Source organism: Canis lupus, chromosome 6 (genome assembly GCF_048164855.1).
Source record: "Canis lupus baileyi chromosome 6, mCanLup2.hap1, whole genome shotgun sequence".
Lineage (NCBI taxonomy): Eukaryota > Metazoa > Chordata > Mammalia > Carnivora > Canidae > Canis > Canis lupus.
Genome location: NC_132843.1, coordinates 60,264,311 through 60,290,827, shown reverse-complemented (window position 1 = coordinate 60,290,827; position 26,517 = coordinate 60,264,311). Strand labels below are relative to the sequence as shown.

At 43.1% G+C, this 26,517-nt stretch overlaps 1 long non-coding RNA gene across 3 annotated transcripts in view; it reads right to left on the bottom strand.

Moving 5' to 3' along the window:
- Positions 1-20,374, bottom strand: part of LOC140635725 (uncharacterized) — a 54,856-nt gene extending 34,482 nt beyond the window's left edge. The window contains exons 1-3 of one of the 3 annotated variants that reach the window (XR_012033072.1): positions 16,040-16,220; positions 5,888-5,999; positions 1,407-1,561 (exon numbers count right to left, since the gene is read on the bottom strand). This is a non-coding gene — a long non-coding RNA (uncharacterized lncRNA). Of the gene's footprint in view, positions 1-1,406; positions 1,562-5,887; positions 6,000-16,039; positions 16,221-20,277 lie in introns of those variants that run through there. The other 2 variants (XR_012033073.1, XR_012033071.1) reach the window with 2 other exon arrangements.
- Positions 20,375-26,517: the final 6,143 nt, after the last annotated feature.

Below are 26,517 nucleotides of genomic sequence, written 5' to 3'. Positions count from 1 at the left end.
GGGCTCCAGGTCACTACTGTGCTGCAGTAGAGGAAGGGAAAACTCAGAACTGCCCCTTTCCTTCCCCACAAGCAAGTCTGAACATCATAGATGTAAAATCAGCGAAAATGGACCAGTCAAGTCCTATCTAATCCTCTTGATGCTACCAAGTCTGTCTCCCTCTTTGTTGCCCTCCCCCTCTCCCAGACCTAAAACATCACCAGATCCCATGAGAGAGCTTCCCCCCATCCGCCCACCCCCCACTGCTGCTTAGGGACCCATCTCCACTAACCTGTCTCCTACAATAGTACTTGCCTTCTGACCTCTGACCCCACAATGGGCCTTCCTTTCTGTAGTCCAGCCTCACCCCCTTACAGCCAATGCCCAGCTTCTCTTGCTGTCAGTTTGCTTTCTTTTTCTTTTCTCTAAAGGTTTTATTTATTTTTTTTGAGATGGAGGGAGATAGAGAGGTGCAGGGAGGGAGGGGGGCAGAGATCACAGGTGGGGGGAGGGGTAGAGGGAGAAGCAGACCCCCACTGAGCAGGGAGCCTGACATGAGACTCAGTCCCTGGACCCTGAGATCATGACCTCAGCCGAAGGCAGACATTTCACAGACTAAGCCACCCAGTCACCCCAGTTTGCTTTCTTCTTTAGCTATGGTGTGCATGCCTATTCCAGTGAGCCACCTTAAGCCACGTGGTTCCCCAGGTGTGCAGGCCCCAGGTACCTGAAAGGGCATTGACCAAAGAGCCCGCAGGGACAGGAGCTTGGCAGGCTGTGTATGCTGAACAGAGATGCTTGCACCCTCAGCATTTCAGTGCCCCCCCAGCAGCTCCAGCCTCCCCTCAGCTGTGGGATCTGAGCTGACCTAAAGACCAGGCCAGGAAATAGGGGCTGTATTTGCCATATCCTTGGGGCACATGTGTTGTGCTAAAGACATGGTGCCCCACGGTGTCTTTGAAAGACTACACATTAGACAGAGGATATTTTTTTTTTCTTTTTCAAAAGGGATGGGGGAGGGGAAGGGGGGAGGTTTTAGGCAGGATGTGAGGTAGTCAGTCCGCTGTCTTGTATCACTGGTTGTTAAGGATGGATAGACTTGCTCACAGAGGTCTCAGTGACCCCCCTGGAGTCAGTGTGGTGGAGAGGAGGCTAGATGGGGTAGAGATTGCGTTGTTGCTCAGAACCCCTGCCCCAACTGTACCTTAGGCAGTCTGCCCAGACCTGATAAGGAAGAGCACATTCCCTTTTTTGGTCCTGGAGATTAAGGGCTGTTTTCCAATCAGGAGAAAGCTATAGATGTTAATGCTTCCAAAGCCAAGAGGCTGGGTATGATTGGAGTCTGGTCATTGGATAACAGGTGAATAGGACGAGGGGCTGAAGAGGATGGCAGGCAATGTTTGGGAATCCGTTATCTGTAATCCTACCTGGCCTGTTTCCTCATAGCTCATTGACAGTGTTGACCACTCACAGAGCAGGGCACAGTGCTGAGCATGCTGGGTGGTATTCCAGTGACAACAAAAGACATGGAAGGCTCTATTCACAAGGACTTAAACATCTGATGGGGGAGAGGAGATAGGACCTAGGAACAAATATAATGATTACATGGAGACAGATAGAAAGGGGATAGACATTCCTCAGCAGCCATTATAGGCACATTGTCTCACAATGATGCAGGCCCTTAGATCAATTTTGGAGATTGACCCAGATTTCGCAGGAGTCTGAAACCACTCTGCTCTGTTTGAAGCTCTCATTACCATTTCTGTTCACATATTGCTTCCAGTGGTTTCCTCTGGGAATCACTTGAGAGCACATTCCCTCTAGAGACTAGCTAGAGACATCACGGAAAGTCACTCTATAGGTAGATGGCAGACCAGGACCCAGTAGCAGGGGACCTGGGATAAGGCTGACTCAAGAGGGAGCAAAGTGCCTGACCCCTCTAAACTTCCATTCTTAAATCAAGCCACTCATGCAACTGACCTCACGTCTGAGGGCTTGTTTTCGCTTGCTTGCCTGTTTCTGCTGTGGAAGGAAACAGGTGCTGTGAAAGATAAGTTATAGGAGAACACTACTGCCTTACTCTGATTAACTGGGAAAAGACACAGAAGATTTGCTTCTTCTAGAAGTTAAAGCTGTAAAGAGCGGGTTCGGAGTTTCTCAACCTGGGTGCTATTGGTCATGGCCTGAATAATTCTTTCTTATGAGGGGCTGACCTGTGCCTTGTAGGATGTTTAGCAGCATCCCTGGCCTCTACTGACCAGCCCCCACCTCCAGCTGTGACCATCTAAACTGTCTCCAGATGCTTTCAAATGTCCCCTGGAGGCAAAAATCACCTGCAGTTGAGAGTCACTGCTACTTATGAAAGGAGTTGGATCCCAGGCAGCCTGACACTTGCTCAGGAAAGGGCTGGATTTCCAAAATGGAAACAGAATCATGGGAGGGTCAGCGGCAGACATGGGGTTTGGGGAGGCTTAAATCCGAATGACGTGTGGTGCTTTCTCAAGAAAAAACTTTCGGAGGATTTCCAGTGTTGATGTAAATTGCTTTTATAAGATTGTTAGTTGAATGTGTATAAACATGAAACTGGGCATACATCCCATACATAGGCTTGTAACTTCTACAATTGCTATATCAAGACAAATTCATGATTTTGACAGACCAAATATGAGACCAGCAAATTTAACCTATTAATTTAATGAGACAGATGGCATGATTTTGTGGTTACTTGCTTGGTTACTCAGGGGTCTAGGCCTTTCTTTGGGTCAGGCATTGTCCCATGACTCAAATCTCACACAACATGGTCCCTTCCAACTGTGAAAACTTGGGTTGTGAGCCTTTCATGAGGTCACTTGGTGAAGGAAAACTTGACTCATGAAGGTCACCTGTGTTTTCTTCTTAGCAGTCAAGACAAAATAGTACATCTGGCTCCCACATGGTCAGAAGCCCAGAGTGATGTGGACACTGTAAGCTCTAAGTTGGACCTATGGAGGACCTAGATGATGCTCACATTTTTCAGATGCTCCTCAAAATGAAAAGAATTTCTTATAAAAAAATTTTAAGTTCCCACAGAGAACTCCCAAGAATATACTAGGAGACTCTCAGAGGAGTTCTAATTGGGTCTGATCCTCTTTCCAGATGAGGAATGAGGCCCGGAGAATTGCCCGGGGAAACAGCTGCTAAGGGTCAGGGCTGACTGGAAGGGAGCCTCTGCGCTGGCGGCCAGCGCTCCCTCATCCTCTGACCTCTCGTCCCAGCAGGCATTACAGAATTCTCACGTGGAACTCTGTAGAAGGTTCGGCTTACTGTTTTAAACGTTCATTCAACTGAACTGAATACTTCACATTCACTTTTTTAAGGGTGCTAAATTGAACTCAAGAGTTTGTTTTCAAAAATCTGACCTTTTAGCATTTAATAGTATGGTTAGAAAGCATTTTGCATGCACATGTGGGTGTGAGCTATAACCTACATACATAAAAGTGCATTAAACATCAATATCCAATTCAGTGAACAGGACAAAGTGAAAACCCACAGAACCAAAGCCAGGTGAAGAAAGAGAACACTTCTAGTGTGCAGCATTCTTGGTCACAATCCTTCCCTTCCTCTAAAAATAACTGTTATTTTGACTTTTTTTTTTTTTTAAGATTTTATTTATTTTTTCATGAGAGATACAGAGAGAGTCAGAGACATGGGCAGAGGGAAAAACAGGCTCCATGCAGGGAGCCCGATGTGGGACTCGATTCTGGGACCCCACGATCATGACCCAAGCTAAAGGCAGACACTCAACCACTGAGTCATCCAGGTGCCCCTTGACTTTTGTTATAGTGATTTTCTTAAACAAGAGAATTTAGTTTTGCCTGTTTATGAGCCTTCTATCAATGAACCCTCACTCTATTTGTTTCTTGATGTTTGTGAAATTCATCCGCACTATTGCAGGTGAATCTAGCTCTTTTTCTTTTTTTTTTTTTTTTTTTTAAGATTTTTACGGATTAATTTGAGAGAGAGAGTATGAGCAGGGTGGAAGGGAGGGGTAGAGGGAGAAGCAGACCCCCACTGAGCAGGGAGCCTGATGTGGGACTCGATCCCAGGACCCTGAAATCACGACCTGAGCTAAAGATAGATGCTTAACCACCTGAGCAACCCAGGTGCCCTAGCTCTTATCCTTCCTATGTTTGGTAGACATTTGGGGTGTTTCCAGCTTGGGACTATTATGAGCAATGTCTCTATAGACATTTTTTTGTACATACCCTCGTGCATAGGGCATTTTTCCATGGTGGCATTTCTTCAACTGTGAGGGAAGTGTGTGAATCTTTGACCTCAGCTGGTAATGGCAGCTACCTTCCAAAGTCTTCAATGCCAACTGTCCCCTGGCAGTCCCTCTCAATTTTCTCCATTCTTATTAGCACTGGCTCTTCACAGATTTTTAAATTTAACCGGTCAGGGATATCTCATGGGTTTAATTGGCATTTCCCTGATTACTAACGACACGAAATATCTCTGCCACACTTACTGGCCACATAAATTTCCTCTTATGTTATTGTGTGCCTGTTCTAGACTTTTGCCATCTTTCTATTGTCAAATTAAATTTTCTTATTGTTTTAAACTTTTTTGAAAAAGATTTTATGTATTTATTTGAGAAAGAGAGAGAGAGCGCGCAAGTCAGCAGGGGGCTGGTGCAGAGGGAGAGGGAGAAACAGGCTCCCTGCTGAGCAGGGAACCCAGCATGGAGGCTCGATCCCAGGACCCTGAGATCATGACCTGAGCTGAAGGCAGGTGCTTAACTGACTAAGCCACCCAAGTGCCCCAAATTTAAATTTTTTAAACAAATCTTACCTTTATCAAAACTACATTTGACAGAAATTACGTTACTTGGACCTATCTTCCAAGGTACTTCTCACCTGAGAGCTGTCTATAGTTATGGGCAAACTGTCTAAGATCTGTGAGCTTAGAAGTCATTGTTTCTCAACCCTAAATCATTGAAAAGCTAAAAACAGGGGTGCACAGAAAAATAGCTATCCAAATCTTTTTTCTTGTATCCATTTTCCAAATCTATTGAATTTTGCCCTCTCTTGGTTCCCCATATTTTCATAGAGAACAAACATTCCCTGATATATCACAGTCCTTTGTTAAGATCATCAAGCGTAGACAAGGTCATCGTTCTATTCTGTATTTCTCAGTGCTGTGTGTTGAATGCATTGTTATGAGTTAGCTAAATGTCAGTAATAAAGTGGTGCCTCTATTCTATTTACAACCTTTGAAGCGGAGATAATATCAAGTAAAAAAATATATATATAGCTCTAATAGCCATACATATCTAATAAAAAAATAATCAGCTCATCCAAGTCTGAGCTCTAGCTTTTGCTCACCTTATCTTCTTTAGACATTTAGGTATGAGCTCATTGGCAAAGACTTAAGCTCATACAATCTACCATTAAATAAATTATTCAGTAATCTGTGATGTCCTTGTAACATGAGAATCCCCTATTAAAAAAAGAAATAGCTACACTGCTCACAGAGGCATGTGCCTACCATTTATAGTCTTTGCTTTGCTAGCAAACCCAATTAGGACTCCCTGGTAATTTACAGAATTGATGTTTGTTGCAGGGTTTTACATGCATATGTGTGGGTGTGTGATACACACACATACACACCCGGAGGACCACAGAGAAAGCCCAGGCAGGTGTGGGTTATTTGTTAGAGCTGTCTCATTTTCCCCTTAACACATTCGACACTCAAATAAGGACAAAGCATCTCCCAGTCACCCACAGATTCAATGATATGTATTCCTGACAGTATCCAGGCAACTGGGGCTCTACTTTTTTCAAAGTAAACATTTTACTCTTCTGCTAAAAATGTCCAGTTTCTCTTCCAGACAAATAGGAGCCTGGAACACTGAGCCTCCCCCTCTTACCTCTTTCTTCTCCTGGAGTGCAGTCTGATGGCCTGATAGCTGGAGCAGACAAGAGTTGCACAGAGTTGAGGAATCAAGGAGGCAACCTCAGTGGATTCTCATTTTGAAAGCCCTGGAAGACAAAGAGCCAGGTGTCTATTTTTCATAGTTGAATTTTTTGATTAGAAGAATATTTTATGGGGGTGCCTGGGTGGCACTGTCAGTTAAGCCTTGGACTCTTGGTTTAGTTCAAGTCATGATCTCAGGGTTGTGAGATGAAGCCCTGTGTCGGGCTCAGGCTCAGTGCAGAGTCTGCTTAGGACATTTTTTTCCTCTGCCCCTCCCCCTGCCCTGTGCTTGCTTGTGTGTGCACGCACTCCCTTTTTCTCCTCTAAAATAAATAAATAAAATCTTTTAAAAAAGAAAAATAAAAAAATATTTTATAAATACAGAAACATGGGCGCCTGAATGGCTCAGTCAGTTAAGCATCAGCCTTCGGTTCCCATCATGATCCCAGGGTCTTATGATCAGGCCCCAACATCCCTGCTCAGCAGGGAGCCTACTTCTCCCTCTGCCTCTGGTCCATTCCTCCACTTGTGTTCACTGTCTCTCTCTTCTCTCAAATAAGTAAATAAAACATTTTTTTTCAAAAATAGGCCCATGAGGGCCAGAATAGTCATTATTCACATAGTATATGTTATTTAAATTTTGAGTTGACAATTACTAAAAAGGTCTCAATATTGTGCATCAAGTCATATCTCAGAAGCAGGCATTGATAGAATTCTTGGCCTATTGAAAAAAAAGTGTGACCAAATGAGTGAAATGAAATCATGTGAAATACTATTTGAAATTTTTCAACACTTCACATAATCCCTCAGTAGTAAATAAGCTTCTGAAAAATAAAAATATATGAAAGCTGTGCAAATAATCAATAACAATTGAAAGAATATTAAAATAGATTTTTTAAAAATTAAATCACCACAATGAGATTTCACTGTATACCTATTAGAATGGCTAAAATTAAATATAAATTTAATATATATTAATATATATTAATTTTATATTAATTTATAATATATAATATATTAATTATATATATAATGATAATATCAATCGTTGGCAAGGATGCAAAGAAACTAGATCACTTATGCATTGCTGATGGGTACAGTCACTCTGGAGAACATTTGGTAGTTTCTTATAAATCTAAACATGTAATTACCACATGACCCAACAACTGCACTCTTGGGCATTTATCCCAGAGAAATAAAAACATAGGTTTTATGTTCACACAAAGGCCTGAATATGGATGTTCATAGCAGCTTTATTTAGAATAGTCCCAAACCAGAAACAACCCAGATATCCTGAATATCCCAGATATCCAGTGGGTAAATGGGTAAATCAAGTGAGGGTACATCTATACCCTGTAATACTACTCAGGTACAAAGGAACCAACTATTGATATGTACAGAAAACATTGGATGGATCTCAAGGGAATTAGGCTGAGTGAAAAAAAAAAGCCAATCCCAAAAGGTTACATATGCTATGAGTTCATTTATAAAACATTCTTGAAAACAACAAAATTACAGCAATGGGGAACAGATGAGTGGTTAGACTGGAGAATTGAGGAGGGGGGGAAGAGGGAGGTGGGTAGTGTTATACAAAAGTAACACAAGAGATGGTGATTGATATGCAAGCTTCCACATGTCATAAAATAGCATAGAAGTAAAATGTGCACACACGAATGCGTACATGTAAAACAGAGGCCACCTGAGTAAGATCTGATTGTACCCATGTCAAGATCCCGATTGACATTTGTCCTACAGTTTTACGAGATGTTATCATTGGGTGGAAACCAGATAAAAAATGCGTGTGGTATCGCCCTATATTATTTCTTACCACTGCATGTGAATCTTTAACTACCTCTAAATAAAGTGTTTAAATGTTTAAAATTTAATGAAACCTGATATTCTTATGATAGACATCTGTTAATCTTGTTGCACAGAGAAAGAATCTAGGTGTGAAACTAAAGGAAGACCCATGGAGAAGTCTGAGAAAAAATTCAAAGCAGAGGACAACAGCAGAGGCTAGAGCTATTCCTGCAAGTGTGTGTGTGTGTGTGTGTGTGTGTGTGTGCAATGCATGCGTGTGAAAAAAGGTATCAGCAGAGGTTATTTTTGGGGTGTCAGGGCGGAGTGGGAGAGGGAGTTCTTAGCAATGGGGTCTGCTGTGTGCTAGTGAGGAGGCTTCCAGAGGCAGAGGAGGGGACAGGGGCCAGCTTCCTATGGGGTCAAGTCCAACCATGAGTTTAACTTCAGTAACCCTAACATATACCATTAGATGAACCTAGAATTACTCCACTTGCTGGAACCAAATCCTTTTCCCCCCATTCCCTTTCTTTGTGATGGATTTAAACCACAGGGAACAGTGGATTATCTTTGGGTGGCTCTGAATGGGGCTGTATTAGTCACCACAGCTTCAATTGTGCTTCTGTTTGATTATCAAACTGCAATTCCATTGACACCGCCTCAGTGAGCGCATCCTCTGTGAGCACCGTGAAAAGGATTGTTGGTTACACTGAAAACCTGTTCTGAATTTGTAATTACAACATGACCTTATTGAGATCTCAACTAACTCAGCTTTAGGATAATCCCAGGTGAAGAAAAAGAATTGACAAAGAAAGAAAAGAAACAAATGAGTTGAGGCAGGTGCTGGGTTTGTCTGTTCCCTTAGACTCTGGGGAGACACAATGGGTCCTACGAGCTGGGCTTAATCAGGGCCTCGCCCCGTCCAGAGCTGGATGTGAATGGAAAGGACTCATGCAAACTCACTGGTTGGAAAGGAGCTGGGAGTCCAGGAGACTGGTGATAAGCAAAATGTATTTAGGGTTCTGTTCAAAATCACAGCTCTCAGTCCTGATTTCTTAATGGCATTTTACCCCCTTTATTTTACTAGTCACTTCATCCCACTCCAGAAGGCAAACAAGTTCTACAGTGTTTTTCTTAATGGCTTGATGTCTCATGATCTATTTATCTTGTTTCATTTGCTGTCTTTTGGGTGCTCCTTGTCCTCTACTTAAAGGAGCTCAATGCACTTTATTTTGCATCTTACTGGCATCTACCAGGTATTTTCAGCTGAAACAGTGAGGTCTACTCTTTGTCACTTCTCTTAGTGGCCCACCAGAGTCAGGTGGTTTGGAGTAAATAATGGAAAAAAGGATGATTATAGGGGCCAGACAAATCTGTACCTGCTAGCTATATGGACCTCATCAGGTTATTCAACTTCCCTGAATCTGTATGGCAAAGTGGCTAAAGGTAAGGTTTCAGAGGTAGCCACATGAATGGAATCTGGGCACCATTCCATACTGCCTGGGAGATCCTGAGCCCATTACTGAGCTTCTCAAAACCTCAGTTTCTTCACCTGTTAAATGCACGTGGCAGAGACAATTAATTCCCCTCTTCCCTTAGCAATAAACCCTTAGTTTTTAGATGGACACATGGCTTCCTAAATAAAGATTGTATTTTTCAAATTCCCATGTAAATTCCCAACCCATGTAGGCATGGCTGTGTTCTGAAATATCATGTGGAATTCCTGAGATGTGTCTTTAAAGGAAAGGTGTGTGTACTTTTTTACCTTGTCCTCCGTCTTGCTTCTTGGAATGCAGATATGATAGCTGGAGCTCAAGCAGTTATCTTAGATCATGAGGATGAGGGCCACACTCTAGGGATGACAGGGTTGAAAGCTAAAAACAAAGCTGCTGTCCCTAAACATTTTAAGCGTTTGAACTTACTTTTAAATTTTAGTGTGAGAAAACAAAACTTACATATTTCAGCCACTATGACTTCAAGTTTTTTGTCACATGTGGATGACTCTAATCCTAATGATATAATAGGGTTTGTAAAAAGTGGAGTAAAGACCACTAAAAACTCCTTTATAAAAGTGAAATGATCAAAATCAACTTTTTCAAAACTCTGGAAATTAACAAAATAATTTTTTGGTTAGCCTATTTATCTAATCCATAGACATTAATTTTTAAAAAACCCACTGAATTTCAGCAAGAACAGCAAATGTTGTGGCATTGTATTTTATTTTATTTATTTATTTATTTTTATGTTGTGGCATTTTAATGTGCCCTCCCTCCAGCTCTATGGTGGCTTTGAAAACCAACTGCCTTCCAATTGTGGTGAGCACTACAAACCTGCCAGCCACTGGAGGGGACAAAACAGGGTGGAATACCTTCAAAACCTCATTCCCAGATATCTGTCATTATTTGATCTGTCTGGCGATTTCCTGAAAGACCCCATTGACAAGACTATCTTTATTTGGCCTATCTTGGAAATCACCCAGTGTGGAAAGCCTTTTACCCTGGTATGTTTGTTGACAACAACAGAGACAATTACGTAACTTTACTGCCTGAGGTGGTGGATAACAGTAGGGGTAAAGAGTAGGCTAACCAAAAAGTTTAAAAAGAAAATCTGTAGAATGAAATGTTTATAGTGGCTTTGAAAAACTCTAACACATCCTTGGAATCTTCAAGTTCATATGCATATGTAGGGTTGTGTGAAGATGTTTAGGAAAGATCTATAAGTCTTCACCTCTAGCTAACCTTGAGGCTCTGAAAAAACAGGAACTAAAGGCTAAAGGAGGGTTGTTAACTGCCTGGCTTAGTGTTGAAGGCATGTTCCAACACTCACAAAGAATCTTTGGCAAAGACTGAGAGACTTATTTGGCATTAAAAAAAAAAAATCTCTGTCCAATCATTAGCTGACCAATAAGCTAAGTAAGTAGAGAATTCAGTGGCTATACATAACAAAACATAGTCCAGAAAAGCCAATAAACAAACAAGCAACAACAAACAGCAAAACAAACCCTCTGGAGGATGAAAAATCTGATTTTCAGGATTGCCACATTACTTAAGATGTCTAGTTTTCAACCAAAGTTTTCCAGACCAGTAAATAAATAAGAAAGTATGGCACATAGACAGGGAAAAAGTAACCAATAAAAACTGTTCCTGAAACAGCCCAGAATTGTACTACTAAATGAAGACTTTATTATATATTTTTATTATATATTTTTTAACGATTTTATTTATTTATTCATGAGAGACAGAAAGAGAGAGAGAGAGAGAGAGAGACAGGCTCCATGCAGGGATCCCGATGTGGGACTCGATCCTGGAACTCCAGGATCAAGCCCTGGACCAAAGGTGGCACTAAACCACTGAGCCACCCAGGGATCCCTAAATAAAGACTTTAAATCAGCTATTTTAAATATATTCAAAGAACTAAAAGAAACCATGGCTAAAGAACTAAAGTACAAGAATTTTTAAAAAGCCTTATTTGTTTTAGAGGAGAGAATGTGAGTGAGTTGGGGGACGGAGAGGGGGAAGGAAAATCTTAAGTAGACTCTGCACTGAGTGCAAAGCTCAACACAGGATTTGATCTTATGACGCTGAGGTCATGACTTGAGCTGAAACCAAGAGTTGAGTGCTTAACTGATTGCAACATCCAGGCACCCTGAAAAGTATAAGAATTATATATCACCAGCTGGAGAATATTAATAAGATATAAATAATTTTTAAAAAGAAGCAAATAAAAATTCTGGTTTTGAAATAAAAAATTCAGTAAGGGATCTCAACAGGAAATGTGAGCAGCTAGAAGAAAATATTAGTTAACTTGAACTAAAATTTTACAGTCTCAGGAACAGAAAAAAAAAAATGAGAAAAGTGAACAGAACATTAGAGACTTGTGTGACACCATCAAGAGTACAACATACACATAATTAGAGTTCCAGAAGAAAAAGAGAGAAAGGGCAAAGACTATTTGAAGACATAATGGCTGAAAACTTTCCAAATATGATGAAATACATTAACCTATACATCCGAGAAGCTCAACAAACTTCAAGTACCTTAATCATATCAAAATCAAACTGTCAAAGAAATAGCAAGTGTTGGCGAGAATGTGAAGAAAAGGAGCATTCATGCACTGTTGGTAGGAATGTAAACTGGTGTAGCCACTACGGAAAACAATATGGAGGCTCCTCAAAAAATTAAAAATAGGATTACCATATGATCCAGCAATTCCACTTCAGGGTATTTATCTGAAGAAAACAAAAACACTAATTTGAAAAGGTATATGCACCCCCATGTTCATTGCAGCATTATTTACAATAGCTAAGATATGTAAACAATCTAAGTGTCCATCAGTGGATTGATCCATAAATGTAATACATGCACACACACACACACACACACACACACACACATCCTGTAATACTAATCGGCCATTTGCAGGGGTGGTGGGGTATGAGGCTGGTACACTGGGTGAAGATGGTCAAAAGATATAGAAAAAGGGGCCACCTGTGTAGTTCAGTGGTTGAGCATTTGCCTTCAGCTCCCGGTGTGATCCCGGGGTCTGGGATCAAGTCCTGCATTGGGCTCCTTGTGGGGAGCCTGCTTCTCCCTCTATCTATGTCTCTGCCTCTTTCTCTCTCTCTCTCTCTCTCTCTCTCTCTGTGTCTCTCATGAACAAATAAACAAAATCTTTTAAAAGAGATAAAGAAAAGGTACAAACTTCCAGCTATAAAATAAATATGGTGATATAATGTATACCATGGTGACAAAAGTTAATAATACTGTATTGCATATTTGAAAGTTGCTAAGAGTAAATTTTTAATGTCCTCATTATAAGAAAAAATTTTTTGTAACAGTATCTGATTACAGATATTAACTAGATTTATTGTGATGATCACTTCACAACGTATACAAATATCAATCATTAGATTGTATACCTGAAATTAATGTAATAGGTTTTGATTTAAAGATTTTATTTATTTATTCATGAGAGACACAGAGAGGCAGAGGGAGAAGCAGGCTCCCTGTAGGGAGCCTAATGCGGGACTCAATCCCAGGACCCCAAATCACAACCTAAGCCAAAGGCAGACGCTCAACCACTGAGCCACCCCGCTGCCCCCTAATATAATGTTATATGTCAATTATACCTCAATAAAAATAATAATGTGACATGAATGAGAATAGTATTACAACCCTTTGAGCATGAGTTTTCATTTTTTTAAAAGATTTTATTTATTTATTCATACAGACACAGAGAGAGAATGAGAGGCAGAGGGATAAGCAGGCTCCATGGAGAGAACCTGACGTGGGACGCGATCCAGGGTCTCCAGGATCATGCCCTGGGCTGCAGACGGCACTAAACCACTGCGCCACCGGGACTGCCCAAGCATGAGTTTTCAAAAAAAACTATAGTAGTATTAATTGAGATTCCTGTTATTGGGGTTTACATACATTTGCCTATTTAATCCTTACAAGAAATCTACTATATATGCATTAGTTACTGTCAAAAAACCAGAAATAACAACATCATTAAAATAGTAAAAGCTAAATTAGTAAGAGTTTATTGTGCATATAAAAAACAGTTTGCAAACTGGGAGCTCTCAAATCAATGGTAGAATGGGGCTCAGAGGATTATTTTAGAACAGCTTATATGGTGAAAATAGAAGACTCTTTTTTTATAATAGTTTGTTATAGCACTAGAGTTTTCCTACAGATGGGGGCTTGATTAAAAGTGGTTAACTTATGCCAATTTGGGGGAACAGTTTTCATTTGTAATTTTCAGAGGCATAAAAACCAAACCAAACCAACCAAGTTATCAAAAGCCAAAAGCAAAATGAAAATAGCAAGAGAGAAGCAACTCCACATACAAATGATCCTCAATAAGATTAACACTTAAACACTCCAATTAAAAGGCAGATATTGGCAGAATGGATAAAAATAAACAAACCTGATACAACAGTATGCTTTCTATAAGAGATATACTTTAGATCCAAAGACACAACTAGGTTGCAAGTAAAACCATGAAAAGAAATATATCATGTAAACAGAAACCAAAGGCAAGCTAGAATAACTATACTAATCTCAGACAAAATATATACTAATTAATTTTACTATATTATACCAGCAAATGACAAAAATAATTGCTAGATATTTATTTATAAATATCTATGCACTTATTAACAGAGTCTCAAAATACAAGCCAAATGACAGAATTGAAAGAAATAGATAATTCTGCAAAAATTGGTGGAGACTTCAATGCCTCACTTTCAATAATGAATACAAAAACTAAACAGAAGTTCGACAAGGAAATCGAAGACTTGAATAACACCATAAGCCAACTAGACATAACATATCCATAGAATACTTCACCTAACAACACCAAAATAGATATTCTTTAAATGCCCATGGATCTTTCCTCAGGATAGATCATATGCCTCATCATAAAACAAGTCTCAATAACTTTTAAAATATTAAAATCATAGAAAGTATATTCTTCAACCACAAGGGAGTGAAATTAGAAACCAATAACAGAGGGGAACTTAGGAAATTTACAAGTACATTAGAAGTTACACAACACATTCCTACATAACCAATGGGTCAAAAAAATAATAAGGTATATTAGAATAAAAACTGATGTGAATGAAAATAAAACATGACATACCTAATCTTGTGGGATGCAGCAGAAACAGTGCTTAGAAGCTGTGAATGCCTATATTAAAAAAGAAGAAAGATCTCAAATCAATTCCACCTAAAGAAATTAGGAAAGAAGAGCAAACTAAATCCAAAGCAAGAAGGAAGAAGGCAATGAATATTAGAGTGAAAATAAATGAAATAAAGAGTAAAATAGTAATAATCAAGAAAACAAAAAGTTGGATCTTTGAAAAAAAAATTAACAAACTTTTAGCTACATCGATCAAGAAAAAAGAGAGTAAGTTCAGATTATTAAAATCAGGGATGACAGAGGAATTACACGGACCTCACAGGATTAAAAAGAGAATAAGAGAGTATAAAAGAGAAGAGCATAAAAGAATACTATGAACAAATGTATTTCAAAAAATTAGATCACCTAGGTGAAAAGGACAAATTTCTAGAAAGACACAAACTGCCAAAACTGACTTAAGGTGAAATAGAAAATCTGACTAGACTTAAGACAAGAGACTCAATTAGTAATAGAAATTTTCCAAGAACAAGCCCTAAGCCAGGTGGCTTCGCTGATGAATTCTACTAAATGTTTATGAGGGATTGTGTTAATTCTTCTATAAACTCTTTCAAAAAACACAAGAGGAGGGAATACTTCCTAACTCATTCTAAGAGGATTTTGATACCAAAAACTAGACAAAGACATTGCAAGAAAAAATTCTCAACAAAACACCAGCAAATGGAATCCAGCAACATATAAAAAAAGTATTAAAGTATATTATAAACTAAAGTGATATAATAAATGCATCAGGACAGTATGTAGGAAATACTCCATAAACGTTCATTTTTTTCCTGTTTTCCCGTGATGAATGTGACAGAAATTACTATTGTTACCAATCTGGTCTCCCTCTTCTGTGTATAATCAATCTTCATTATTTGTTGATTCTACATTTGAAAATTTGCCTACTTGCTAAAATTTATTTGTACAAAAAACATTCATTTGTACACTCCAAATCAATATTCACACTGCTTTCATGGCCATTCATGGACATATGCAGAGTGGGGATATATTTGATTTGTCTGACACACACATTCCCAGTTGAGGTAAAACAAAAGTGGTGTTTTGCCTTCTTGTTTCAGCTCTTATACAAAGAACAGGCTTCTAGTTAGACATTTTTTCACATTTTTGAACTTTTTACTGGTGATTTCATGTTTAAATGGCCCCCAAGTGTAATGTTGAGATGGTGTCTGGTGTTCCTAAGCACAGGCTGTGATGTGTCATATGGAGAAAAAGCGTGTTAGATAAACCTCATTTAGGCATGAATTACAGTGCCATTTGCCACGAGTTCAGTGCTAATGAGTAAGCAATAAATATTAAATAAGATGTCATCAAATAGGTACACACATAAAACCAGGTTATGTATTGATCAGTTGATGAAAATGCTGTATCTAGAGACTCATAGGAACCTAACCCTGTATTTCCCCTGTGAGCAAAGTCTCAGTATTCTCTAATTCAACGTTTGCAATGACTTTATAGAACATAACTGCCAGCTGCCACAAATAAAATGAACAGACTGTACATGTACCCTGCTCTAATAGATTAAAACTCGTGGCTACAATATCTACAACTCCTTCCATCAAGAGACTATTTCCCCACACTTTGGATCTGGGCTGACCTTGTAACTGACCTTGACCAACAAAATGCGGCAGAAGTGTTGTGTAGGTTCTGGAGCTTAGGCTTAAAAGATCCTGTAGCTCTTGCCTTTGTGCTCTTGGGACACCGTCCTGAGACTTTCATGTAAGAAAGTCCGCTGAGCCTACTGGAGGATGAGAAGCCATGTGGCAAAGAATCAAGGTACCCCAGCCAACAGCCAGGATCAACCCCAGACACGTGAATCTAGGACATTCCAGCCCAGCTGATCCTCTGGCCAAAAACAGTTGTGTAAGTGAACCCAGGCAAAACCAGCAAAGGAGTTGCCTAGCTTACTCACAGAATTGCAAGAAATAATAAACTATGTTGGTAAAAACATAAGTTTGGGGTGGTTTATTACACCAGGAACCAGTAAATGATTATACCTGTCTGCTTAGAATTCAGGGTGGCCATGGGGCTTGTTTTTGCAAATGAAATGTGACACATGTCACTTCCAGGTGGAAGCACTGATTTGCTGTTCTTTGCTCTTTCCCCATCCTGGCAATTGGGGAAGTATGTATTGACAAGTAAAAGCAGTAAGATTAATTGGAATGCTGAATTACTACATGAGGAGAGTTGCCCTAGATAACTGCTCAAACCTACAGCAGATACGGCGTGAGGTATATAAACTGCAATTGCATAAATTCTAAGATTTGAAGATCTGTTTTCCACCATACCATCTCGAGCTGGTCTGATGAATACAATTGGCATAGCAGGCCTAGGGGTTTAAACAGATATGCTCTATGCAAGATATTTCCCCACCTGTCCAAGCAAGAATCTCTAGATCCAAACAAGAAAAGGAATTTAGACAGCTCAATTTAAAGATGGCTTTTCAGGATTAATTTCAAATATTAATCAACCTCTTTGAATCTTACCAGTTAATTGTACAAAAGATATTCCTGGACCACTCTGGTGCTATTCTGATAGTCCTTTGGAGAACAAAGAGGTGATTCTGAACCAGGTCAGTAGATAGAGCATGCAGAGGAGAACAGAACACCAGGCAGCTAACCTTGCTGTCATTGCTGAGCTGTGTCCCATTATCACAGTCAAGTTCACCTTACAGCTCAACTAGCTTGCAACAATTTTCTCATGTGTCAAGTGAAATGAGAAAATGTGCCCTGAAATCCACACGGTAGCTGATAAAAAAAACAATGGTCCTTAAAAACAGATACGTTATTGTCATTCAAGACCTAGTCACCTTCCCTGCCTTTGATTTGTAAATGTCTGACATATGCATATATGTGAATATGGATAAATATTTGCGTCTTCATTTTTATTTTTTAAAGATTTATTTATTTATTTATTTATTTATTTATTTATTTATTTATTTATTCATGATAGACGTGTAGAGAGAGAGAGAGGCAGAGACACAGGAGGAGGGAGAAGCAGGCTCCATTCAAGGAGCCGGACGCGGGACTGGATTCCGGGACTCCAGACGCGGGACTCGATCCCGGGACTCCAGGATCGCGCCCTGGGCCAAAGGCAGGCGCTAAACCACTGAGCCACCCAGGGATCCTCCTGCGTCTTCATTTTTAAAAACACATACACCAAAAACCTAGTTACCTCTAAGGTGGGGCCCTGTGTGGAGGCTGACACTAGTAAATTTTGCAAACTGTAGCAGTGCTATGGACTGTGAACCTCCTGCCCCCAAATTCATAGCTAAATCCTAATGCCCCATGTGATAGTATTAGGAAGGGGAGCCTCTGGGAGGGGATTAGGTCATGAGGGCAGAGCCCCTGTGACTGGCGTTAGTGCCCCTATAATAAGAGGAGCCCACGGAGCTCCCTAACCCCTTCCACAAACTTCTGTTTCTGACCTGGAAGAGGCCCTCACTCGAGCATGCTGGCATCCTGACCTCAGACTTTCAGTCTCCAGAACTGTAAGAAATAATTTTCTGTTGTTTATAAGCCACCCAGTCTGTGGCATTTTGTTATAACAGCTGAAAGGACCAGGACAAATGCTTGGTGTGTTTCTGCGCAAAACGCCCTTAGCTTAACAAGGAGGGGCTCCACCAACAAACAAGGAAGCCCTTTGCTGCTGAGAAGGTATGTGTGGGCTTAGGTCTGGCCATCCAACATGGAGACAGAAGATACATTTGCATGTGTGGTAGAATGGGGTTGGGGAGGTGAAATGGTGGCTGGCAAATTTTGGACACATTCTAACGATGAAGGCTGTTGTTCCATATTGTGGGCAGTGTGGCTGCTTCTTCAGATTGGTGTCAATCAACATTAGAACTTGTCCCACTGGTGGGTGGAGGATGAGGGAGCGGGAGGTGGGAGGATGGAGAACCTGGGTGGCTCAGTCAGTTGAGCATCTGACTCTTGATTTTGGCTCAGGTCATGATCTCAGGTCATGGGATTGAGCCCCGTGTCAGGCTTTGCACTCAGTGGGGAGTCTGTTTAAGATTCTCTCTCCCTCTCCCTCTCCTCTGTCCCTCCCTCAATGCTGTCTCTCTTCTCAAATAAATAAATCTTAAAAAAAAAAAAAAAAGAACTTATGCCCCTGGAAAAACTTATGCCCCTGGTACTTCTGACATTCCCCATATTCAGGAAGTGGGAGTTATTCACTATCTTTCTGCAGAGCAGCAGTAGCTCTCTCCCATGGGCCCACCCCAGCCTCCGTAACAGTCATGCATTCTCCATGGCAGCTGGACTCGCCGCACCTTCCTTCCCCAGCTACTCCTTTTTCTACAGGTCTAGAGTCAAAGTTTGTGACACTGGCAAGGATTTGACTTGAGCCAAACCAGAAGTGGATTTAAAGTTGAGTTAAGGGGATCCCTGGGTGGCGCAGCTGTTTGGTGCCTGCCTTTGGCCCAGGGCGCGATCCTGGAGACTAGGGATCAAATCCCACGTCGGGCTCCCGGTGCATGGAGCCTGCTTCTCCCTCTGCCTATGTCTCTGCCTCTCTCTCTCTGTGTGTGACTATCATAATAAATAAAAAAATTAAAAAAAAATAAAGTTGAGTTAAAAGAGGAATTATTTGGAATTGATATAAAGGAGATTTATTTTATTTATTTGAAAGAGAGAGGGCATGTGCATGAACAGAAGGGAGGGGCAGAGGGAGTGGGAGAAGCAGACTCCCTGCTGAGCAAGGAGGCCGAAGCAGGACTCGATTCCAGGAACCTGGGATCATGACCTGAGTCAAAGGCAGACATTTAACCGACTGAGCCACTCAGACACCCCTAAAGGATTCAGGGATGAACACTGATTCAGAGACCAATGCCTTGGTGATGTAGACTAGCATTTTGTGACCTGCATGTGACCAGGAGAATTTGGGCTGCCCCCGTTTTAATCTCATGCCCAACTAATGCCATCCCACTTCTGCGTGTGCGTGCGCGCGCACACACACACACACACACACATACGCACACACATACTCAACTCCCAAAGCACCAATTAGTAACATAAATTGGAGGGAACTTTTCACAGGGAAATAAAAGGGGTAAATGGACAACAGGGAGCCACAGCCCATCCCCTTTGGCATCTCTGCTCTCTCTCAATTCCTTTTCTGCCCCTGCCCCCCTGCCCCACCCCTGTTCACTCCATCCCCCAGATCCCCTCTCAAAATACAACCGCCCTGTCCAGTCCCCTCAGAAGCACAGAAACCATTAGAACAACAGCACCATAAAAGACCTCTAGTTATATAGTGTGGCCATCATGTCTCAGGGGATGGGGGTCAGCGTGAGCTCAGTACCCTCCACCCCAGGAGGAGCCCTGAAACATGAGGTTGAGTTGTGAGAGGCCCAGGCCTTTCTTCTGTTCTGAACTATGGGGCAGGTCTCCCTCAACCAGCCAGGAAACATGGGTCTTGCCTCCACTGAGCTAAAGGCAGGAGGCTGGCTTTGTTGATCCCTTGCGGCATATGGTTCTAGGACTGACCCTTGATGAGGTAAAGAAATCGTGTGACCCAGACCACACACACCTGGTGGAAACCAGGACACTCCCTGCAGCAAGGAGTTGCTGTGAAAATCAAGAACAAAGGGAATAAGGACAGGCCAAAACAAATGGCAGCAGTGTTTAACAGAAAATCCTTGGAATTAGAAGACACGATTTCTGGTTTTGCCTGTCTTGGGGCTTGCGTAAATCAGTCAGGTTTTCTGAACCTCTGCTTCTCCTACTGTAAAGGGGAGATGCCCTTTCTACTTTGTGGGGCTTATCAGGAAGCTAAAATGAGACAACACATAGGAAAAGATGGTAAGGGGGGAAAAAGGCTTAGCCACGAAACCCACAAACTGACCTGGGCTTCTTTCCAGCCTGAATGTGAAGGCTCTAGGACACAGTAAAACCAGCTTTTCTCATGCAAGCTGTTATGGCTCCTGACATGTTGGTACTTGTGGAAAGCTTACTCACTGTTTCAAAAGAAAGCTCCTTTTATTGTGAAATTGCGAAATTGTTGCCCTAGCAAACCATTAGAGCTCAAAGATCCTGGATAGGAACGTCAAAACTCTCCCTAAGAGAGTGCCAAGGAGAGGTTGTTTCGAGGGATGGATGAGCTTGAAGGAGCAGAGGGGTTGGCGGCCAGAACTGGAGGGAGACTTGCTAGAAACACAGCTGGGACCAAGGTCAGCAGGATTCCAGAAAGAAGCCAGCAGTATCTCAAGAGGGATGGTGGGTGGGGCTGTAGGAAGGCGGGGGCTGGGGTGGTGGGAATAACAGCCCTTCACCAGAGCACACCAGAGTTTTAAAAGAGCTTATACATTCATTACTTCACTGATTTCCCAAAAGGACCCTCTGTTGTATGTATTATGTTGACTCTCATGAAATTGTCACATCGTCTCACAAGGTTACACAGTAAGTATTGGAACATAACAGAGAGATGAGATGGGGTGGCTTGTGTGGTGAGGATATCTGAATCCCACACTCCCCACCCACCGCACCGCCCCACACACAACTTCTCTAGAACTTTCCTTCTCTACCATATGTTACTAAAGTCAGATGTGAGTCTAGAGGAAGGCATAAGTTGTAAATGGCCTTTGGAGGTCTAATGGGGGTCACAGTTTTAGTGGGAAAAATGAAAGAATAGCTTCTTTTTTAAAATCCCTAACTCCATGTTTATCACCGAGCCAAGCTATGTGTGTGTCTCCCAGGACTGCTTGGTGGCACCTGTGGCTGGCCTTGGCTGCTGTTCCTCATACCCCTAGGTGAACACCAGGCTTCTGTATTGTTTTACCATGCTGAATACAAGGCCAAATCTGAATAAATGGGCTGTGGGACACGAGGTCTGGCTTCTCCAGTGACTACCGGAGAGGCTAGGCTCTTAACTATGCCGAGTTAAAACACACTGGAGAACTCTGACCAGTAAAAGGAAATGGGAAAGAGCCAGCAGATCAACGCCCTTTGCTTCCTCTCCCACTCCCGAGTGTGGTGGATCCACTTGGCTTGCCTGGAAGATATGCTGTGTGACCAAGCAAAAGGCTGCATTTTTTTGGTGATGCCGTGGCTAGGCTGGTAATACACCACCTTCCATAAATTGGCTTTCCTTCCTGCCTGCCTGCCTTGCTCTTCCCCTCACTCTGGTTGCCTTGATCCTGTACATCCCAAGTAAGCCTTAGCACACAAACCTGCCCCAGATACTTCTTTCTGGGAAGTTAAGATAATCACTTTGACCCAAATCCCCACTTTTTACCTCATCTGTGGAAGGATCCCATAAGCTCATGAAGTTTGGGCCCAAGGTTCAGGACCCCTTCCCTCAGTGGAGTCTAGATCCATGGTGAGGGTCAGCAGTATTTAAGAGGTTGCCCTTGTGGACAGAGCCCTAAACCAAGTGCTTTGGATGAATGCAAAGCCAGCAGAAGGTAGATTTCTCAGTTGAGCTTCTCTGGGTAAAATGGTTTTTGTTTGTTTTTGTTTTTCTTTTTATTTTATTTTTTTTAATTTATTTTTTATTGGTGTTCAATTTACTAACATACAGAATAACCCCCAGTGCCCGTCACCCATTCACTCCCACCCCCCGCCCTCCTCCCCTTCTACCACCCCTAGTTCGTTTCCCAGAGTTAGCAGTCTTTACGTTCTGTCTCCCTTTCTGATATTTCCCACACATTTCTTCTCCCTTCCCTTATATATATGTTTTTTTAAGATTTTATTTATTTATGAGACACAGAGAGAGAGGCAGAGACAGGCAGAGGGAGAAGCAGGCTCCAGCCCGATGTGAGACTTGATCCCGGGACTCCAGGATCACGCCCTGGGCCGAAGGCAGGTGCTAAACCACTGAGCCACCCAGGGATACCCCTGGGTCAAATGGTTTTCTAAGGCTCATGGTACCGCCCACAGGGATGTGTACTTCATCAGTATAAAAGGAACAACTCTGTATGAAAAGAGCGGTATCAAGGGAGAACCTCCAAAATCAAGGAGTCATTTAGATCCAGAAATGATCCATGTCTGTAAAACGAGATTAATGCTCCTCCAACTTAATAATACACAGATCAAAACGAAAAGCTACTTTTACACTTAGGTGTGACAGTCTGTTGTGTATATCATTAAAAAAAAAAGTCTGGGGTCATGAAGTCCATGTGGAGTTGAGGCATTTTTAAATCCCCCGAAAGAAGAGGATTCTGGAAATGTCGGGTGCAGTCATTACCACTAAGTGAGTTTAGGACTTAAAAGACAGTCGTTGGGGTCAGCCATCCTTTCCACTCTACCCTCTTCCAAAAATCTGTCACACGTCGAATTTGGTAACTTTATCAGGCAGGGGCCATGGAGAGGGCCTGTTTGAGGCCAGGGCACAACTGTAACCTGAGTGTTCCCAGGGAGGGGCCCTGGCTTGTCCCTGAGAGAGCAGACAGCTGCTGGCAGGGGCGCAGGGCCAGCAGAGCCAGCAGCAGGAGAGGGAGCAGGCCAGACTGTAGGTGTGAGAGCCACAACCCTCCAGGAGAAGGAGGTGGGGGCCTGCAGTTGACCCCAGAGCCAGGAGCCGTCTCTGGGTCCCCCTGCTACAGCCGGCTTCTTTTCCTTCCCCATGTAGTCAGAGCCCGCTTTCTCAAACCCTGCTCCCTCCTCTGCCCCTGGGGTCCAGGGCCTCCCCTTCCTCTCTCTGGTGCTGCCTGGTGCCATCAGGCCTCTGGCATCTCTCTCAGCGCAGCTCACATGGATCTCCCCACCTCCAGCCTTGCCTTGCCCTAATCCAGTCTTTCGTGTGGCCTGACAGCCAACATATTAGAATCATGGGACCAGAGCAGGAGTTTAGAATGCAGATGCTCAGGCCCTGCCCTACTCTGTGGGTAGGGCCAGCAGTTGGGAGGAGCTTCTGCTGCAGGCTAAAATCATCCTTGTCCTTGGCTGCCCCGTCTAATCTTATTTAAACACAAATTGCTCATCTCAGCCCCTTGGTTTAGGTGCTTGGCTAGAGAGGTGGCTATGTCCAGATTGGCCAGGTGAACCGGTGGGATTGGCCCACCTCAAGTCTGTTTACCTGAAGGACCCAGGTGCTGCCCGGCCTGGGAAAGAACTCTTCTCCAGAGAGGAGTGGTGATGAGCATGACTGTGTGCCGAGTGCCAGGGGAGGGAGGGCTGGCCCTGCCCTGTGGACCAGCGCCTAAGGAGAGAGCGGAAACTGAGCAAAAGCTGGAAGTGCCACGGCACCAACTGTCCACACATGGGCCTCTGCACAGGGCACAGTGGCGCTTTCCAGAGGCCCTTGGGGGAGGCCATCTCTAGCACTTGACCAGAGCGTGACCCTCGTCCTATGAGGATTCGGGGCATCTGTGATGCTGCCCGGCTGGATGGAGAAGCAGGATGAAGCCCATGTGGAAGGGCCACAGCCCCCTGGAAGGGATACGAGAGGCCCACTGCATTAACATCAAGCATTTCCCACCTTCAGCCTCTCGCCTCCACTTCTCTGCAGGCTCCTCAACTCTGTCCCCAGGCAGCCGCCCGGATTTCAGTCATTCCTGACCAGCTGCAGAGGCTGAGGCCACCACTTCTGTGGTCGACGGGCAGACAGACAGACAGACAGACACAGTTCGTGGTGGGAGAGCTTGAACCCTTATGAGAAAACCAGAGCTGGGGGTTGAGGCAAGAGCCAAGCTATAGAAACCTCTGTAAACACAGCATTCTCTGCAATAAAATAATGAGGACACCAACCAGAATAAAGACGGTATTTGTGAGGTTTGTTCAACTTTATTCATTTCCATTAGAATTTGTGGGAAATGCTCAGGATCTTTCCCTACATCTTATTTTTTTTTAAATTTTTATTTATTTATGATAGGCACACAGTGAGAGAGAGAGAGGCAGAGACACAGGCAGAGGGAGAAGCAGGCTCCATGCACCGGGAGCCCGATGTGGGATTCGATCCCGGGTCTCCAGGATCGCACCCTGGGCCAAAGGCAGGCGCCAAACCGCTGCGCCACCCAGGGATCCCTTTCCCTACATTTTAAAGGAGGTCCTTGAAGATTACTATTGCTTTGCCCCATATGTCATACAGTCTGTTTTCTCGCTTCTCTGTTTGCTTAAATACCATTCTGATTTAAAAAAAAAAAAAAAGAAGAAGAAGAAGAATTGTTAGCTATTGTACTGTTCACAGGTCCCACAGCATCACCTGGGAAAATAAGTCACTTGGATGTTTGGACAGAAGGCATGCAGTTGGCCTCTTGCCAGGGTCACGGAGTCCGCCCTGCTTGAGATCTCTGTGCCAAAGCTTGCGCCATCTCCGCTCGCCTCCTCTCAGGTCCCACCCACGTTCAGACCCAAGGCCAGAGTCTACCTCCCTCTCCTTTATCTTCCCTCCACCCCTCCTGGCCATCTGGTTGCCGTCCCTAACCACCATGCGTCCATTAGGACTCCCTCGGTCAAAGCTGCAGGAATCCTGGGAGCCCTGGGCCGTGAGGTCCTGGAGGGGAGGCCCTGATGTGGCCCATGCCTCCCTCTGGCTCCTCCAGAGGCAGCAGGTAGTTCACTTCACAGAGGGAGGGAGAGTCCGCCCTTCTAACTCTGGCAGAAACAGCCCATGGAGGGGCTTCCACCTCCCAGCAGGTCACAGACCCGCTCCGGCTCTCACCTCTGCGGGAAGAAGGTGGAGGCCCTGACTGGTCACCTCTTCACTCACCTCCTCACTGTCATCTTCCTATAACCCTCCCCTTTGAGGGTCATACTCAAAAAATGTAAATGGGTCTTACCACTTCCCTACCTACGATCTGATGACTTCCCACTCCATTTAGCAGAGAATCCAAGAATCTGGCCATGGCTTAGCAGGCCACATGATCTGGCCTCTGTGACTTCTCCACCCTCATCTCCTACTCTCTCCCCTTCTACAGCTGAGCTACATTGGCACCTTCTTGCTTGTCCTCAAATGCATCCAACTTCTTCCTGCCCCGGGTCCTTGGCACTTGCTCTGTCTGGAGTGCTCTCCCGCTGAGCTTCCCTTGGCTGGCTCCCTCCCTGCTAAGATGCCATGACCTCAGAGAGACCTTCCTAATCACCTATTAAAATAGCTCCCCGGCCTCTCCATCCCCCTCAACCTCCTTACCAGGCTTTATTTTCCTCATAGCACAAATCACCATGTGCACACTCTCACAATTACTTATCTACTTGTTTATAGACCGTCGCCTCTGACCAGAACGTCAGCTCCAAGAGGCCAGGGACCTGCTCTCCTTGTTCTTGGATGTGTCCCCTGCCCCAGCCCAGTGCCTGCCACATAATTAGTGCTAAACAAATGCTGACTGTGGACAAATGAATCCAGACCTTGAAGTGAGGTGGCTTAGGGAGGCTGGGCCATGGAATGCACACCCACCTGCGGCTCTTGGAGCTATGGGTAGATGGACCTCATGGCTCAGGCAGGTGAGCAACATTTCTGGGTGAAGGTGTGGGTGTTGGCCACCAACAGCGGGTGTTCTCTGCCACCTTTCCCAGACTCTTTGCTTCCTTCAGGTTTCCAGCTATTTTTTTTTTCCTCCAATTCTCTGCTTTTCTCAGATCCCTTCTCATTCAAATTTTTCTCATTCTTTTGGTTTTATAATGCCTATCATACAGATAAGACTGTGCCAACGCTTCACTGGCAGTTGAAAAAACCCCGCTAGATCTTAACCTACCTTGTAACACAAAGCTAGTTTTTTTAGTTGGTGTCAAAAGCTGGAAGTATTTTTCTTTGGGGCTATTTATGAGCCTAGTGCAATTCCGTCTTCCCTGAATTTGCCATAAAAAAATCTTAAAAAGTGGGGCTCCTGGGTGCCTCAGTAGTTGAACATCTGCCTTTGGCTCAGGTCCTGATCCTGGGATCCTGGGATCAAGTTCCGTATCGGGATTCCTTCAGGGAGCCTGCTTCTCCCTCTGTCTCTGCCTCTCTCTCTGTGACTGTCATGAATAGTAAATAAAATCTTTAAAAAAAATCTTGTAAAGTGATACAACGTATCTATATAATTCGTTGTTAAAGAGCTCTCAAGCCATGTAAAATGAGAGGTTCAAAGGAATATAAGCTGACATTCAGATACTTAACCAACCTTCTTTTGTGTTTCTTCTTTTCATGCTTGTCTGCAACATTATGAAC